This window comes from Notechis scutatus, chromosome 2, assembly GCF_049901735.1.
Source record: "Notechis scutatus isolate UNSWTSFEM ecotype Mainland chromosome 2, rNotScu1.2, whole genome shotgun sequence".
Classification (NCBI taxonomy): domain Eukaryota; kingdom Metazoa; phylum Chordata; class Lepidosauria; order Squamata; family Elapidae; genus Notechis; species Notechis scutatus.
The window spans coordinates 79,675,795-79,695,572 of record NC_142010.1 but is presented as its reverse complement, the minus strand read 5'-3'; the positions used below and the strand labels follow the sequence as shown (position 1 = coordinate 79,695,572).

General features: G+C 36.9%; 1 protein-coding gene across 2 annotated transcripts in view; it reads left to right on the top strand.

Annotated features, from left to right (window-relative positions):
* Nucleotides 1-19,778, top strand: part of SPOCK1 (SPARC (osteonectin), cwcv and kazal like domains proteoglycan 1) — a 528,048-nt gene that overhangs the window by 387,283 nt on the left and 120,987 nt on the right. The gene's annotated exons all lie outside the window — the stretch shown is intronic.

Here is a 19,778-nt window from a genome sequence, read left to right as displayed (position 1 = left end):
TTAGTTTGGGAATGAGAGCTGTCCCCTTAAGGGAATGCCTCTTAGAAAATGTAGTTAATGCCTCATGAGAGATGTAGTTCATGTCATTTGGTCACATCTGTAATCCTGATTGGTCACTGAATTGACCTCTGATTGGGCTGGGGGAAGTTTTGGTCATTCTTACCTAGACCCCAGCAATGTGCTGGAGTCTTCCTTTGATGTATCGTTATGGGATGAAGATAACTATCTTTTCACACTATGAAGACAACAATGCAAAGATTGGACATTAGATGAATCTCAGCATAACTGTGATTTATACCTTGAGGTGCCTGATATAATTGATCTCCTTTTCATCTGCCATTATTCAATAATCCACTTCCAACATTACCCTTGATCTTTACAGTATTATGTAAAAAATATCTATCAGGTTCGAACAACCTGTCCCATGCTTGAAGAGTTTAAACCAGCTTCTTTTCTTTATTGTTCTTTTGCCTATGTCACAGGAATCTTCTCAGACTCACAGTTTTCCCCTAGGAAAAACTAGATGAGGTTCAACTGCATTCACGAGGGAGGAAAGGTTAGACCTTGCCCTCTTGTGTCTACATAACAATTCCAGCCTAATCCTCACTTGATCCCTCCTCCCGACTGAGACAGTATATTTCTGACAATATCTGCACACATATATCCAGCCTGTATGCCTTCTGGCTTTATTAATTTTCTTGTTAATATAATGGTGTGTAGATTGACCATGCCAATCTTCTCAGGGATCACTGTAAAATTGCTATGATTTTACTCAAATCTGAAGTTCAGGATAGTTCAGGATTTTACTCAAATCTGAAGTTCAGATCTGTATATCCCTGTCTCAAGGGTGAATCTCCACAGACATCTGTATATTCTCTTTCTTTTCCACACTCTTTGTGACTTGTCAATTACCCATTACATAAAAAATTCTCATTCACAGAATTTTCCTTCACAACTTTAAAAGATAAACATTTTATCATATTTATTGAAAGATCTAAACAATTAATCACTACAAATTTGAGTATAACCGACAATCCTCCACCACAATCATCTAACCATTTGCCTGGTCTGATGGGAATTGAAGTCCATAAATGAGGGCATTAAGTTGCCTACCCTCTTAGTGGTAATAGTGATTGGACTAGAAATAGATAAGCCATAGTTTACATCATCATTCATCCATGAAATGCACGGTTGGATCTGAAATTCACACTCACTGTCATAATTCAAACAATTGTTTGAGGCTAAAATGGGGAAACTAAGTATATCACCCTGATCTCATACAGCAACAGCAAGAAATAAATATAATATAAGCAGGTAATATCATTTGACCTTAGAGTAAATGCTATAGTAAATGCTATATATTTCACTGACATAAAATAAATGCTTATATTTTATGGGAAGCTTCCTAGTAGCTAGTTTATCTGAACAAAATCATATACATATATGATTCATATACATATAACAAAATCATATATATATATATATATATATATATATATATATATATATATATATATATATATATATATATATATATATATATATATAAATATATGTTTTCTTAAGTTTTGGGTACTTACATGTATGGTGTTCGGCTTGGTTGGGTATTTTCCCACATCATTGTAGTTGTTCTTTTAAAGTTGAACTTTTAAACTGAAACCACTGTAAAAGTCTGACTCACAGACGGACACAATACAGAAGCCTGATGATGGCAGATGAGATTCTGCTGAAACGTTGCTACAACTTTAAAAGAACAACTACAATGACGTGGGAAAATACCCGAACCAAGCCGAATACCATACATGTAAGTACCCGAAAACTTAAGAAAACATATATATATATATATATATATATATATATATATATATATATATATATATATATATATATATATATATATATATATATATATTTGTTTTCTGAGGTTCTCGGGTATTTGTATGTGGATCTTTGGTTATTCGGGTTTTCTCCGCGTAAGATTCAAAGTATCTAGGCAACGTTTGGCGAGGTCCCACTCGCCATCTTCAGGCTGGTGCTTTCGGCTTAGTGCCAGTGCAAGCAGTGTGTGACCGGAGCTGCCATCTCTCTATATATACAAGTGGTGGGGATGGTGTGCTGGGCTGGTTGGCTGTGCTGCAGCCTCTTGATTGGTTGATGGAGTTGATGTTGGTATAATGGGCTGTGTAATGGCCTTTTGTTGTAGAGATATCCTGGATCTTGTGCTGTCATCTCCTGGGTCGTTAGCCTCTTGTGTTTTAATGGCTTGGGTAATGGGTTGTGTGATGGGCTTGTGAGTTCTTTTGTTGTGGTATCCTGGGTCTTGCGTTGTAATCTCCTGGGTCGTTTGTGTTTTGATCTCTTTTCGATTAGCCTCCTGTGTAGTAACAGCTTGGGTAATGGGTTGTGTGATGACCTTGTGAGATTTATTGCTGTGGTATCCTTGGTCTTGTGCTGTGATATCCTGGGTCATTTGCTGTGTTGTGACTTCTTGAGTTCTTGAGGTGTAATTTCTTGAGTTTTCTGATGTGATGTCCTGAGCGGGTGGCTGTGATGTAGCATTTTGGGTTTTTAATATGGCTTTGAGTTTGGGGTCTGGGTCTGTGTTCGTTTGGCTTCGAGTTCGTGGTCGTGCCACATCTTCATGGTGGGGGTCAGTTCGCTTCATGTATGGTTCAGAGGAGTTTGAAGTGGGTAGTGATGCAGCTGCAGTGTGGCTTCTGGTCTGTGGTCGTGTCTCATCTTCTGTGTGGGTGTGAGTCTGATTTTTACGTGGAAGTGTGGTGGTGGCATCTTGTGTGGCCCTCATGGGTGTGGGTCTGGTGTCATTTATCATGTTGGGTACTCGTCTGTTCATGAGGGCGGGTTTCCAAATGCTTAGCTGATGAACAACACCTAAAAACCGAACTAAACACTCTCACCAACGTACTAACAGCCAATGGATTTCAAAGAAAGAAGATCACCCACCTAATCCAAAAAGAAACCCCAACCAAAATCCAAGACAGAGAACAAGAGAACGGCAAAGCCCTCCTCCCATATATAAAAGGCACTACAGACAAAATCAGCAAGATCCTCCAAAAACACAACATTAAAACAGCATTCTGCACAAACAGAAAAATATCCACCATCCTAAGAAACCCTAAAGACAAAATCGAGTTAGAAAACCAAGGAGTATATGAAATCCCCTGCACTGCTTGCCTCACCACATACATTGGACAAACTAACAGAAGAATAAGTGCACGCGTTGAAGAACATAAGAACTCAATCAAAAAAGAAGAACCAACCTCTTCCCTGGTCCAACACCTCAAAGCCACAGGACATGAGATTGACTTTAAAAATACCAGAACTATCGCCAAAACTGAACACCACAGCAGCAGAATAATCAGAGAAGCCATAGAGATAGAAAAACGCCCACACAGCATGAATAAAAGAGATGACACCTCCCGCTTACCAGCCATTTGGAAACCCGCCCTCATGAACAGACGAAGTACCCAACATGATAAATGACACCAGACCCACACCCATGAGGGCCACACAAGATGCCACCACCACACTTCCATGTAAAAATCAGACTCACACCCACACAGAAGATGAGACACGACCACAGACCAGAAGCCGCACTGCAGCTGCATCACTACCCACTTCAAACTCCTCTGAACCATACATGAAGCGAACTGACCCCCACCATGAAGATGTGGCACGACCACGAACTCGAAGCCAAACGAACACAGACCCAGACCCCAAACTCAAAGCCATATTAAAAACCCAAAATGCTACATCACAGCCACCCGCTCAGGACATCACATCAGAAAACTCAAGAAATTACACCTCAAGAACTCAAGAAGTCACAACACAGCAAATGACCCAGGATATCACAGCACAAGACCAAGGATACCACAGCAATAAATCTCACAAGGTCATCACACAACCCATTACCCAAGCTGTTACTACACAGGAGGCTAATCGAAAAGAGATCAAAACACAAACGACCCAGGAGATTACAACGCAAGACCCAGGATACCACAACAAAAGAACTCACAAGCCCATCACACAACCCATTACCCAAGCCGTTAAAACACAAGAGGCTAACGACCCAGGAGATGACAGCACAAGATCCAGGATATCTCTACAACAAAAGGCCATTACACAGCCCATTATACCAACATCAACTCCATCAACCAATCAAGAGGCTGCAGCACAGCCAACCAGCCCAGCACACCATCCCCCACCACTTGTATATATAGAGAGATGGCAGCTCCGGTCACACACTGCTTGCACTGGCACTAAGCCGAAAGCACCAGCCTGAAAGATGGCTTAGTGGGACCTCGATCCAAAAACGTTGCCTAGATACTTTGAATCTTATCGCGGGAGAAAACCCGAATAACCAAAGATCCACTGCACACAAGATACTTATATATATATATAAACTACTATATATATATAAACTACTGTAAAAGTCTGACTCAGGCTCCAGACGGACACAATACAGAAGCCTGATGATGGCAGATGAGATTCTGCTGAAACGTTGCTACAACTTTAAAAGAACTACAATCAGAACCGTGTGGGAAAATACTAGAACCAAGCCGAACACCATACATATATATATATATATATATATATATATATATATATATATATATATATATATATATATATATATATATATATATATATATATATATATATGTGGATCTTTGGTTATTCGGGTTTCTCCGCGTAAGATTCAAAGTATCTAGGCAACGTTTCGATGAAGTCTCATTCATCATCTTCAGGCTTGCTTCTTCGGCTGAAGATGATGAATGAGACTTCATCGAAACGTTGCCTAGATACTTTGAATCTTACGCAGGAGAAAACCCGAATAACCAAAGATCCACATACAAATACCCCGAGAACCTCAGAAAACAAATATATACACATATACATACACATATACATATACATATACATATACATATACATATACATATACATATACATATACATATACATATACATATATACATGTATGGCATTCAGCTTTGTTCGGGTATTTTCCCACGTCATTATAGTTGTGCTTTTAAAGTTGTAGCAACATTTCGGCAGAATCTCATCTGCCATCATCAGGCTTCTGTATTGTGTTCATCTGTGAATCAGACTTTTAAAAGGCAGATGAGATTCTGCCGAAACGTTGCTACAACTTTAAAAGCACAACTATAATGACGTGGGAAAATACCTGAACAAAGCTGAATAACATACATGTAAGTACCCACGAAAACTTAAGAAAAAAAATACATACATACATTATACATTATATTATCGAAGCCAAACAGCAAGATCACAGCTCACCAGCTCAAATCCCCCAGCAACTAGGACTAACCTGAGCACAACCAAGCCCCCACCTGAACAGAACACACCTCCAGCCAATCAGAACACGGCCAACCCCCCAACCAATCAGAACACAGCCAAACCCCCAACCACTGAGAACACACCCCCACCCAATCAGAACACAGCCAAGCCCCCACCCAATCAAGTCACACCCCCACTAGCTGTTAAAAGGAAGAAGCAGCTGCAAGCTCACATCACTCTGAGAAGCACAGAGCTGAAGACACAAGCCTGAAGATGATGAATGAAACTTCATCGAAACGTTGCCTAGATACTTCCAATCTTACGCGGGAGAAAACCCGAATAACCAAAGATAGATAGATAGATAGATAGATAGATAGATAGATAGATAGATAGATAGATACATACACACACACACACACACACACACACACACACACACACACACACACAAATAAATAAATATGGTAGTCAGCTTTGTTCGGATATTTTCCCACGTCATTATAGTTATGCTTTTAAAGTTGTAGCAATGTTTCGGCAGAATCTCATCTGCCATCATCATATGTGTGTGTGTGTGTGTGTGTCTGTGTGTGTGTGTAATGCCTCAAGCAATTACAACCAAATGTGGTAGACAGATGACTTACCCCCTGTAAAAAAATACTGTGGGGGGTAAGATACCCCTAACACCCCTTGGGGTGGGAGGTGTGCCTTAAAATGGCTTCTACTGTACAGCACAGTGGAGTTGCCATTATAATGGATTCACAGTATTCCACAAGGGGGCTCCCTCTGGTAAGGGGGATTGGTTCTTACAAAAAACAAGGGGCTCCCTCTGGTAAGGGGTCCTCAGCCCTCCAAGGAAACATCAGGCGATTGGCCAAGTGCAATCAAATGCTACAATAATGAAACACCTGCGTAGACAAGAAACTCCCGAGGAGAGGAATAGAAGACTTGCGACACTGTGTGAGAGAGCTACTACATCTAGAAGTTCAGAGACAGTGCAACAGCATGAGTCCTGACTGTACAATTTTCCTATCTAATACAGGATTGGGATAAATAAATACCTGGGCAATACCAGGCTATCAGCTAGTACTATAATTGTTTTTTGGTGTTTTTATGACAGATGCTGGAGAAAAACATGGATAAGTTAAGGATATTTAATTTCATTTTCAGTGTAATTAATATTCAAATAAGTGAGATCAAATACTTAACATATGTTAACAGTGAAGTCATTGGGATGAGGATGAGAAAATACATTTGGATCTTTTCATACTGTTCCAAATACCATAGAATCAAAGGGTTTTTATGCAACTGACACGTCTACAGCTCCTGTCATCAAACCCCAGCATTTTATGGAATTTTTAAAACTCACCTGCTTATGGATCATTTTTCTTTTTTCTTTTACTCATGATGCCATGACAATATAATTCTATGGAAGGTAGACAGTAGCCTTAACTACTAATCTGATTATTTTAGAAGGACATTACTGACATCCATGACAATTAACAGTAAGAGCAGAAGATGGAATTTCTGTTAGCCTTCTGTAACCTAAATTTAAAAAAAAAAATTTCCTGTGCTCTTTAATACTCAGATTTTGCAGCAAGCTTGCTCTGAAAAACAAATTATTTACATTAATTAAATGATGACTAAAGTTATATCCTGTAACAGATTTATTAAAGGCATAAGCAGGAAAATATGGCAAAGAGAATTAGGTCCTGACATTTTTGTGTATGTTACAATATATCATTTATCTAAATGATGTATCAGCCTCAGATATGTTTAAAAGATATTTTGTTAAAAAGAAAGTTTTAATAGGTTAATGAACTATACATTATATCTTAGTTTTATTGCAGTGTATGTTGTTTCAATAGCTGCCAGTAGATCTGCAGCATAGTGGTGTTCTGAGAATAAAATATTTGCTTATTTATGTAAACCAGACATAAATTTGATTGACAAATACAAATAGACATATTGAATAATCTCTGTGCTTTTAAAGATACGGTGAAAGAAATACAGTCACTTTTCATGAATACTTTAAAGATCTTCAAATATAGGCAAGACTTTTTCATTTTTACATGTTTGGAAAAATCCAACCTCACCCTTTGAAGCTTGACATACTATGTGACAACTATCATTATTTTTCTTTGCAATTCTTTTTATTCACAGAGATGGTTCCACTGGTTTAATTGGGCCAAAGAAATGCAGATCTGTAACCTGAAAATCTGTAACTTGAAAAATCTCCTAAATTGTGCCCCCTACCTAAAGTTTATCCTGTTTAGTTGAGTTAAGGATTTAACTGGCACTTTTCCCCCTTATTGCTTGGTAAAGGGAGAGTAATTTGCTCAAATTTCCTCTTATGTATCTCTTATCTATCCCGTATAAAACAGGGAAGTTGCATTATTCTTTTTCAGACAATCATACCACTGTGAGGAAGGATGGGGTGCTAATTGACTAATAAAACTTCACTTGTGAGCTCCACCCACACGGCCACTTGGATGCTATTTAAAGATTGTTAGTTCCCATATATTTTTATTTATTTTGATTTATTTTGATTTGTCAATCGCTTACAAGATAATAGGTATAAGTATATACATAGTTATGAATACATGAAATGGGTACATATAAGAAAAATAAAAGAAACAATAGGACAGGGATGGTAGGCATGTTGGTGCGCTTATGCACGCCCCCTACAGACCTCTTAGGAAAGGGGTGAGGTCAATAGTAGACAGTTTAAGGTTAAAGTTTTTGGGGTTTGGGGAAGAAACCACAGAGTCAGGTAGAGTATTCCAGACATTGACCACTCTGTTGCTGAAGTCGTATTTCCTGCAATCAAGTTTGGTGCGGTTAACCTTGAGTTTGTATCTATTGTGTGCTCTTGTGTTGTTATGGTTGAAGCTGAAGTATTCATTGACAGGTAAGTCACTGCAATGTATGATTTTATATACTATACTTAGATCAGATCGAAGGTTTCAAGGTTTTCTAGGTCTAGAATTTCAAGTCTGGTGGCATAAGGTATTCTACAACGAGTAGAGGAGTGGAGAACTCTCCTTGTGAAATATTTCTGGACTTTCTCAATTGTGCTAATATCAGATATGTAATGTGGGTTCCAGACTGATGAGTTGCATTCGAGTATTGGTCTAGCAAATGTTTTGTATGCTCTAGTTAGTAGTGTGATATTACCAGAGAAAAAGCTACGTAGGATTAGGTTAACAACTCTTAATGCTTTTTTGGCTATGTAGTTACAGTGGGCTCTAGCACTTAGATTATTAGAGATGAGTATTCCAAGGTCCTTTACAGAGCTTGGATCATCAACAAGGTCTTGACTATTCAGCTTGTATTTTATTTTCTGATTTTTTTTGCCAATATGTAAGACAGAGCATTTATTTGTTGTGATTTGAAGTTGCCATTTGTTTGACCATTCTGATACATAGTCAAGATCTTTTTGAAGGGTAGCAGTATTGTCTGTGGTATTGAACAGCTTTACATCACCAGCGAAGAGAACGCAGTTGCTCTTAAGATGATCACAGAGGTCATTTATGTAGAGTATGAAGAGAGTTGGTCCTAGAACACTGCCTTTGAGGATACCACTGTTGACAGGTACAGAATTTGATAGGATGCTCCCAATTTTGATCATTTGTTGTCTGTTTGGCAGGAATGCTTCTATCCAGTTATGCAGTTGTTCAGAGATACCATAAGATTTTAGTTTTAGGAGTAGTTTGTCATGTACCCCTGAATCAAAGGCTTTACAGAAGTCTATGTAGATTGTGTCTATTGTTTTGCCCTGATCGAGTTGTGTAGTCCATATATTTTTGCAGTGTAAGAGTTGCAGATTACAGGATAGTTTTTTTCTGAAACCAAATTGTTTATTGGAAAGTAGGTTGTTTGTCTCTAAGTGGAGGATAATGGATTGGTTAATAATTGATTCCATGACTTCAAAATACAGCTTTATGGACCAAGGAGATAGCTAGGGATTAAACCATTGATTTTACTGTTCTGATTCTTCTCATCTTAAGAGCAGTTAAACATAGAGTTAAATCATCAATAGACCACATACTGCTTTGGATTTCAATTAGTGTCCTGTCTTTCACTTAACCCAGACTATATCTCCATTGAGATATTTTTAAAATCTAAGGATGATTGGGATTTCTTTCTATATAGTATAGCAATGTATTGCTACCATCAAAGAACATAACCAATATAGGATCCTCTTTTAATTTAGAGCAGAACAGAGTCTGGTAATAACAAATGAGTTGAAAGAATTAAAAATGCATTCCTCATGCATTATGTCCTAATGAGTAGGATAGAAGAAAGTTCAAGTATTCAAATGAGCAATTTAGAATACAGATTAGTAGTCAATTATGCTATTCAGCCCCCAAGTAATAAATAAAAAGCAAATTCCACCTCCATTTTCATTCTTAGAACTTGCTTTCCACCCTTTCATGCTGGCAGAGACATTTGAATCAGCATCTTCTCAGGCATGATCTTTGGGATGTATGCAACTTCTCCCCCTTGCCTCTCCAAATTCTTTCAATCCCTGCTTTAGGCTAGTGATTGGGAAATTATTTGAAAAAACAGAACTTTGTGAGAAAAGGAGCACACTGGGAGTAAATTGAACTCTATACCATTGGGCTGAAGGCTTGCTTACCAGCAAAGAGGGGCACATCAAGGAATCCCTCAGAACTTGTAAATATCCTAACTGGGCCTTCATCAAATCCACAAAAAGATCCAGCAGGATCACCTTCATAACAGACAAAGAAAGGGACAACAAATCAAGCAACATTGTCATTCCATATGTTGCAGGAATATGGGAAAAGCTCAGGAGGGTTTTCAGCTAGCATAACATATGTTCATACTTTAAATGCAGGAATACATTAAGACAGAAGCATGTTTATCTCAAGGACAGAACACCCAGGCACAAATAGCAATGTGGTATATGCAGTGCAATGCAGTGAAACACGTGCGGACCTGTACATTGGGGAAACGTAACAACCACTTCACAAAGGCATGGCACAATACAGGAGTACAAACCCAATAGGACAAGATTCAGCAGTCCATCTTCATTCAAAATGTCAGAGTGTTTGCAGCGTGGCTGCTATTATGAGATAACCCAGGAGCAAAACACAGCACACAGAGACTTAGACTTTTAACAGTGGTTTATATACAACAGTTATATACAGAAATATATGTGGTAGGGAAATACCTTACAAGTAAGCAAACTTCTTCTTAACATGGAGAACTCTGCTATCAGACTTACAGTATCTGACAGCTATTACTACTGCTGGTCAGCTCTAAAATCTTAATACCTCAACACAAAAGACAATGATAATTCTTTTGAAGACAGAAAGGTCACATTCTGAACAAAGATGACTACTGGTTTGAAAGAGAGGTAAAAGAGATCATCTATGTTAAAACTAACAGACTTCTCTCAACAGAAGGGGAGGGATACGATACTACCTATCTCTTGTCTACAACACGGTCCTTTCAGCAGTCCCTAGAAGGTTCAACACCCATTTGCACTCCAATCCAGGTGATTCTGAAGATAAAAATAAAACCCCAAATGGCCTCGAGGATTCTGAGAGAGTTAATGAGCTACCCTCAGAGTGCTAAGAATCAGATTACTGCAAAGGTATAAATCCTTCCATTCCCCACCAGTCAGTTAGAACTGAAGAAGCTTCTTGGATTTTCAAAGGGAAAATAAAACAAGAAAGCCCAGTTGCCTTTTCGAAAAAGTACCTTTGGGTCAGCCATGATCTGGATAATTGAAAATCTCTATAGATAATGAGCAAGAAGCTACATGCCAAAACGGGGACAGGAAAAAGAGAGTTAATATTTTCCTATAAACCAACTGACCAACCTACTATCTCAGTTGAGATAGGCCTAAATCAATATGATTCTGAATGGCTCAAAATTTAAAAACTGTATAAAACAATAATATAGCCTAAACAGGGGGGAAAGGTTAGGAAAAAAGCAAAAACATCCATTCAACTAATTGTCCCACAAGGATCCACTCTACAATCTAGTCAAGGGCTAGAAGAACAATCTGGTTTTAAGGGCTTATTTAAGTAAGGTCGGATTGGGGGCCTGCTGTTTTGAGGAAGGAAATGCAAGAATTGTAATATATGCATTATTATCATTATCAACTTCCACCAATAAAATACATACAATCTTTGTCTGATATAGCCTCATTTTTTAAATAATTAATCTTTGTGGAATGGTGTTCCTTCCTTAAAAAAAAAAAAAGTTGCAGTCTTGCCTGTAAAAGGTGGCCCATGTCAGGTTTTGCATATGTGAACCCACCTATTTGTTAATTAATTATTGTAAAGTAAAACATGGCTTAACAAGAATTATAAACCTGATTTAGGTTTGCACTTTACATTAGGTCATAATGTTTTGATAACGTGTCTGGATGGAACCCACTGGTTATAGTTTTAAATGGCAAATACCTGTGACAATACCTTTAAAATTATTGAATACATCTGCCTATGTTCTTGGAAAGGACATAGTAGGTGAACAAAAATGCCAAATCCAGTCTAAACTTCTGGCTATGTGACCAACCATGAATGGCAGGTTATTATTATAACATTTTTATCCTGCCTTTTAATATATATTTCAAGGCAACAAACATACTCCTGCCTCCTATTTCCCCACAACAACTCTATGACGTGGATTAAGTTGAGAGAGAGTGACTGGCCCAGACTCCCCCAGCCAGATTTCATATATAAGGGAGGCTTAGAACGCACAATTCTCCTGGTTTCTAGGCCAGCATTTTAGCCACTGCATCACACTGGTGCAGCATGTTTACCATGCTGTATTAAATCATGATTAATCAAACCATGGTTTGTGCAGTATGTTAAACCAGTTTATAAGCACCACAGTAGTTTCAGTATCATTGAAGACTGCATGAATATGAAGAAAACTGGGAAGATTGCTATAGCAAATGTATGTATCATTACTTTAAAATTATTATTTTTGTCCAGGAAGAGAGTGACAAAAACATATATTCTTCCACAATCCAATTTTGAATGCTTCTGCCAACCAACCACATTTATGAAAGTATAGCTTGGGAAAAATCAATAAAATAGACAAGCAGGAGAAAGATTAGTTTGAGAAGAACAGCAATGCAAAAGCATGCCTTTTTCTGATTAATCTCATGTTCTGTCTTCAACTACAAGAACAGTATCTGTGAAGATTCTGACATGAAAAGAAGATACAGTAGGGTAAATAGAAACTCTGCGGCTGGAAAAAATATTTTAGAATCAAAATTAGCTTTTTAAACTTCATGTCAAAAGTTCAGTTGCAGCAACAAAAAATTTAAAAACAGTAACCCAACAATAATCCAACTTTTCCATGAAAAGATTGACCTCTTTCCCCCATCTTGATATGAAACAGACAGACAGACAGACAGACAGACAGACAGACAGACAGACAGACAGACAGTCTGATGCGAGTTGTATTAAATTAGACATTCTTTGGGAACACAAATTCTGCTAATCGGAATATATAAGCATAAAGTATATTTATGCAATTGCGTATGAAGAGGAACTCCATTTGTATCTTGCCATTCAATAATTATTCAATGTTTAAAAAAACCCAAATAAATAAAATATAATTTCAAAATATCTAACAAGCATCAACATCCCAGAAGAACAGTAAAAGCTTTCTCAGTTTGGCATTCATACACGATAAAATACATAATTTTGGTATTCTTATTTGAGATAATGTGAGACCTCAAAGGAGGGATCAATCAAATCTTGTAGAATTTGGTACTCCCAAAGTATACCAACCATTGAGCTTTAGAGTATTGCATAGGAGACCAATGTTAGCTTTCCCATCTTCTTTGTGCAAATTTTTCTATAGCTTGTAAGTGCTCCTTTGTGCAAGTTCCTCTTGCTAATTAGGCTGCTTTGTTTACATCACTCCTGTGTTGACAAAAACATGAAGGATCTGATTAGTTGCGGTACAGATGTACTTCACAATAGGCTGGTACAGAAATAAATCCATAAATTGATTTTAAATATGTTGTCTGCCTTTGCTTAAAATGAACTTTGAAATAATAAAAAAAATGAATTATAATGAAGCACTGAAAAGTTTAAGCTCTTCATTTTCTCACACAGAATAATTGCCTAAGCTGCAAACATTCCACTGATTTGTTATATTTTAGTTTGTTTAGACAAAACAAAACAAACCATTTTCATATAATGCACTGGTGGGCTCAAGGGTTAATCTACTGATATAATCCTGATTTTCATTAAAATGAAGATGGAAGACATTTTTGTAATGTAATTACTTGTTTATAAAATAATGGTGAGCAATGAAAATTAGTAGGTAACCTGTATGGATCTGTGGTTTGTGTACATCCTTCTAAATAATTTTAGCCAGTGCTCCTTTGTTGTTGCTGTTTGCCAGGGACTTCCAGGTTCTCCATAAACATAGTTGTAAAACTCACCTTCTAGACAAGTCAGAAAATTAGCTTGCATAGCAAAAGAATCAGAGACATGACTCAACAAAGTTAATCTCCTTATGGCAGACAAGAATGAAGGATTTTTTTCCCTCTCACCCACAGAATCAGACATATACTCAGGTATTTCTTCACCGGGAGAATCACTATTTTCCACTCCGTTGCAGTATTTCTACTTAATGGTCTAAAGGTGATGAGATGTCACTCTTTTAATCTAGGCAGAAGGGTGAGGAGGTGCCCCCCTTCCCTGTTTTAGAAAGTGAACCAACTTTCTTTAGCTTGGTCTGGAAATGGTTATTAGTTAATTTGTTTGTTTGTTTTTATCAATATGAGAGCCTGAGTTCACAAAGAATGCACCTGAACAGAAATGTCTAAAGCAGGGGTGTCAAACTGGATTTCTTTGAGAGCCAGATCAGCGTTGTAGTTCTCCATGGGCCAGCTGGGGTGGCGAAGACGGGGAGGGAGATGGGACAGATGCATGCTGCAGCATCCTGCTGGCCAAAGTGGGGCACAGGGGTCCTCGCACACCCCTCCCCACAGCCCATTTTTGGCCTCCACAGCCTCCTGCAGCACTCTGCTGGCTGAAAACGGGTTGCTCATGTGCTCCCCCATACCCCTTTTTGGCTGGCAGAGCCACCACTGGCCAGTCCTTTGATATTTCCAAGCCAGCCCCGTGGGCCAGATCTAAGCACCCCATGGGCCAGGGCCAGCCCACCGGCCTTGAGTTTGACACCTTTGGTCTAGAGCAGGGGTCTTCAAACTTGACAGCTTTAAGACTTGTGGACTTCAACTCCCAGAATTCCTCCTCCAGTCATGTTAGCTCAGGAGTTCTGGGAGTTGAAGTCCACAAGTCTTAAACTTGCCAAGTTTGAAGACCCTTGGTCTAGAGGACAAAATTGTCTTCCAAGTGTGAAGTGGAATATACAGCTTCCAAGGCTAATTAAAAAGTATTAGCTTTTTCTCTATGGGCTGAAAGTGGACTGCTTGCTGGGCATCAGACTCCTATTTAAAAGGTACGTTCTTCATGGTAAAATAGAGTCAGTGGGATGGTCATGGCAGCTCTCTTCAACAATAAATCCATATAAGATTTCCAGTGTTTTGTAAAAGTAATTCTTATTCCCACCGTAATCAAGCAAATCAGTTTTGCCATTTCTGCAAGTTTTGCTATCTTCATCCTCCATTCCTTCATTGTGGGTTCCTTGAGTACATTTCTGTATCATGTAGTTGGGCAATGGACTGTTTCACATGACTAATAAGAGTTGTTAGGAGATTTCTTTAAAACTATATTGTAGAATTTCAGTTTTAAATTTATTTAGCTAAGAGGCATAACAAAAAGATACGTCACAAGGATACCAAACATACTTCATTTTTTTAATACAGTAATAACCAACTTTTGAAAAATATCTCATATTCAGAATTTTGCTCTGAATACATAATTTATTTCAGTGGATATACTTCTGCTTTCTATAGTTGTCATCTCTTAAAAAGTAATGATGCTTTCCTCTTATCTGATCAATAAAAATATATATTTTGAAATAAGGGATATGTTTTTCTCTAAACCTTTTTCTCCTAATCATTGAGAGATTCAGGCATTCCTTAGAGAAGAAGATTTTGTTGATTTGTATTGAAGCATTGTCTGCCAACATCCTATGGGCTTATCATTATAAATCTTCCTGTTATGGTGTTTGTACTTTCAGTGTGGTTTGGTGGTTTTTATAGAATACAGCACTGTAGGAAACAAGACAGCTAGCTTTTTAATAAACTGTAAAATTAAAGAAAAACAAGTGTTTTTAAAATATGCTCACAAAAATCAACATTTTTTAAAAAAACTAGTGCTGTTTCACTTATGTGTTACCTGCTATTTCAAAACAAAAAGATTTAGAAATGAACTTAACATGAGTTATTTGAGTAGCAAACAACCTTAAATGTATAGGTTTGATGCTTCTCTTATTTAATTTTTTGATCCTAGGCTTTCAGTTGATACCATTCTACTTTATTGCTGTAATGGTTTCATTAATTTTAACTGTCTTGTGTCCAGATTTCTTAATTATTTTTGTGGAATATTGACTGGCAAATAGGGTGAATAAACTGGTCTCAGCAATTTATTTGCTCTTGGTTCCTCATTGTTATTGATGAAGCTGAATTTTACCTTTTTTGCAAAGGAAAGAAACATTTAGCCAATCAACTTCATGTCATTTCATTAAAGGAGAAACCCATATAACTGGAATTATCCACTTAATAACTGATCTAATGAACAGAATTCTCTGGCTGAATATGAATTACTGTTATTAATATTAATTGATATTAAAGCTAAGTAGTGGTGGCCAAGACCACCTAAATGACATTCAGTGTTTACTGTATAATATGTGTTTAGCCATATGGGAAATGTGTGTATTACATTTGTTTTCTAGAGTGTGTATTATTTGCCTTTCTGAATTTTAATGCTGATTAGGCTAGAAATACCAACTTTATAAGTAACTAAATGTTGGTTGACACATTATTGACTTGTGTAAATTAATACACATTAAAAACTCCCTGTTCAGTTCATATTTATGCTTCAGGCTAGCAGCATTTAACCATCTAGGAAAACAATACACATTAGGAAAACTGCCATAATAAAGGAAATTTACCACATCTTTACAAAAGACATTGAGTACATTTATTAGGTCAGAGAATTTTTCGTTACCTCTAAGAGCCACTGAAAAGGCTGCAAAAATGAACTCCTTGTAAGGCTGACAATATGGGCAAGTAGCTGGGATGACTTGCTATATGGTTCCAATGCTGACTCTAGGAAAATAACTCTGGAACTTGATTTCAATAAGACACTGTAAGCCTCAAAATGGTTTGTTTCTGGATTCAGAACTCTGGTGGTTGGTGTTCAAAACTATTAAAATCTAATCTACAGTATTTGCTTACAGTATTTGCTTGTTCAAGTGGATATATCCATGGAGAATTAAAACAATGAGATCATACTGATGCCCGCACAGCCACCTTCCACACAATTATCTGACTTTGTTACAGTACTTTAAAATTAGTTGAGAAAATTAGTACTCTGAAAATAGACACAAAACAAGCCAGGAGCCTGACCTTTTCTTTCATGTTTATAATGGCTAAACAACAGAATAAGTGCTGGAAACATTTGCCTTGTGGCTGAATTCTCACTTCTGGTGACAAAGCTGGGAGTAGCATGGGCAGGCAGTTTGTTTGGAACTGCAACTTGTGAAGATGTGATCTCCTTTGAAAACTTGTCCTTCCTCCAGCAATTATTTTTATAAAGTGCCACTAGCCATTCCATACAAAAAAGAACATTTAGAATTAACTCTGTACATTTTACTATCTGAAGTCATGACTGTAGAATAAGCAAATCTAGACCATTTTAAAAATACAGAGCCAGTGGTTTACTGGCACATCAAAGAGACTGTAATTCAAGATACTATATGATGTCTACTCTGGAATTAGTCTACTTCAGTTAAAAACACTTCAACTGATATCTTAATAAAATAATATATACAGTTTTAATAGCAACAAGAGGAAAAGATCACGCCAAATCAAAAAGATAAATCATAGCATTATCAGAATATCTGAAGTGTCTAATTTGTTTTCAACAAAGAGATTTTTTTTCAGATCAAACTATTTCTTTTACCATATTCATAGACATAAAGTTGTAAGTCATACCTTCAAAGATTTCTAAGAAAATATACTTCAATAATGTATCATTATAATTAATGATGAATAATTTAAACTCTATTTCTCATGCAGCTACAACTATTATTATTTCTCCAAAACCTAGAGGTCATTCTCAAGTAGCTACCCAAATATCATTTCTGAACTGAAAAACTCTGGGCTACCTCAAGCTGGCAGAAGAGTTTTGTGTTTACTTTTGCTACTATTTCATGGAATAGAAAGACTACATTTGGTAGCAGTTATCAAAATAAATACCCAAATGAATATGTACCAAAAGACCATGCTGCAATTCATAAATTCATTCAATATTGGATCCTCAAATGTTTTAATTCAATAAAACTTGTAGCTGATAACCTTCCTAAATTTCTAACAATATTTACCCATGTAGGAGGACTGTACCATGCCTCTCTCTCTCTTTTTTTTACTACCTTCTATTTGTATCCTATGATTATATTACTTTGTTTTTTATATGTACACTAAGCACTTATTCACAAGAGACAAATTCCTTGTGTGTCCAATTATACTTGGCCAATAAAGAATTTATTCCATTCCATTCTTTGCATGGAATTGAAATGAATGTATGACTGATGCTTTGATCCAACAAAATTTGCTTTAAAAGAAACTGATGATCTTGAAACTGAAACTGACTATCTGAAAAGAGGTGAGGTGGGAAGGAATCTTCATTTTCTTCTTTTAAAATAGAATAGAATAGCATTCTTTATTGGCCAAGTGTGATTGGACACACAAGGAATTTGTCTTGGTGCAAATGCTTTCAGTGTACATAAAAGAAAAGATACATTTTATTATTCTTCAGGCATTTTATCTCAATCTTTCTGTTTTTAATTTATATTTGGATCTGAGATTTTCTGTCCACTCTTTACCTTGTCAGCCACTGTCATTTTATAATTTGAATTATCATCCTCTTTTGACTGGAATCCAAATACCCACAATGCCACATTCACACGTGGGATTTACATGTGGTTCTTACATGTATATTGAAAAAGAAAATAGCATCAAAGGCATTCTGAATTTATTCACAAGCAGATAGCAGGCTGTATCCATAAATATTCTAAAACTGAAGAGCAGAATAGCATATGGAGTTTGCAGTCCTCAGAGTCCTCTGAAGTCCAGAAAGCACCTAGGAGATAATATCATTGGGACAGAATGTTGTCAAAGAATAAATGGTCTCCTGCTACTAGATTAAAGCCTGGGGAGGTGAACTCACTTATAAAAATACACACAAGAAGCAGAAAGCTATTTCTGGCGTTTTCAAAGTAGGAGGCATGAATCTTAACAGCAACATTCTGCTTCATTCACTCTGCTTTTTTATTGTAGTAGAATAGAAAGCAAAAAACATAATTTTGCAAAACACACAATGCTTCACCAGTTTAGTGATTGATTTATCTCATGTACTTACCTTGCTTTGGTTCACACAATAACAGTTGTATGCATGGCTCTAACACTATCAATAAGATTTACCAGTAGAATCTTGTTTATAATTCAAATAGACATGCTTTAAGTTTACTAAATTACTCACTTTCACAGATAGTTTTCTAACCTATGCTTTTTCTCTAAAAGTGACTAATTTGGGTCATTTGTCATGGGGGAATCATAATAGATAGCTTGTAAGAAGTTTTTAATCTAGGGAAAAAGAGTAAAACCAATGACTGGGAGGTTCTGGCAGTCATCCAAGGTGAGCAAGTCCTTAAGAGTCCTTTCAAAATCTGTCGATGGACTGTGATTTCTAAATATTTAAGAAGAGACTAATTAAATCTAGCTAATTGTAATTAATTCAATTCAGATTTATTTAAATTTTTACTAAATAAGTATGTGTATCCTTGCCTACATTTTGGATTCTGAATCTGAATGATCTCTTAAAGCCAAACTTACTGACTTACATAGTCATTCACTAACTTAAAATATTTAAGTAGCCCTCCAACTCAATCAAGGTCATGAACCCTAATGAAAAAAAATATTAAGTTACAATGGACATGCTTACAAACAATAATGACAAAAGTAGATGGTGATTCAAACAGCAGTACCACCATCATCTAATCAGGACACCAAAGCATCATTTCCTAGGGAAAGAGCCAGGTCTTAACAGTCTTTATATGTCAAGAGGAAGGTTGCTCCATAAGATAGAAGACATGCATCCTGGGTTGCACAATATGAAATGTTTCAATGAAGGGACCTGGAGTAAACTTTCTCTATCAGGGCTTGTGGGGAGAGTAGATACTCTGGGAAGAAGGGAGTCTTTCAAGTAAATGAACTCTATGCCATGCAGGCAGGGCTTAGAGACAATAACTAGGCACCTTAAACT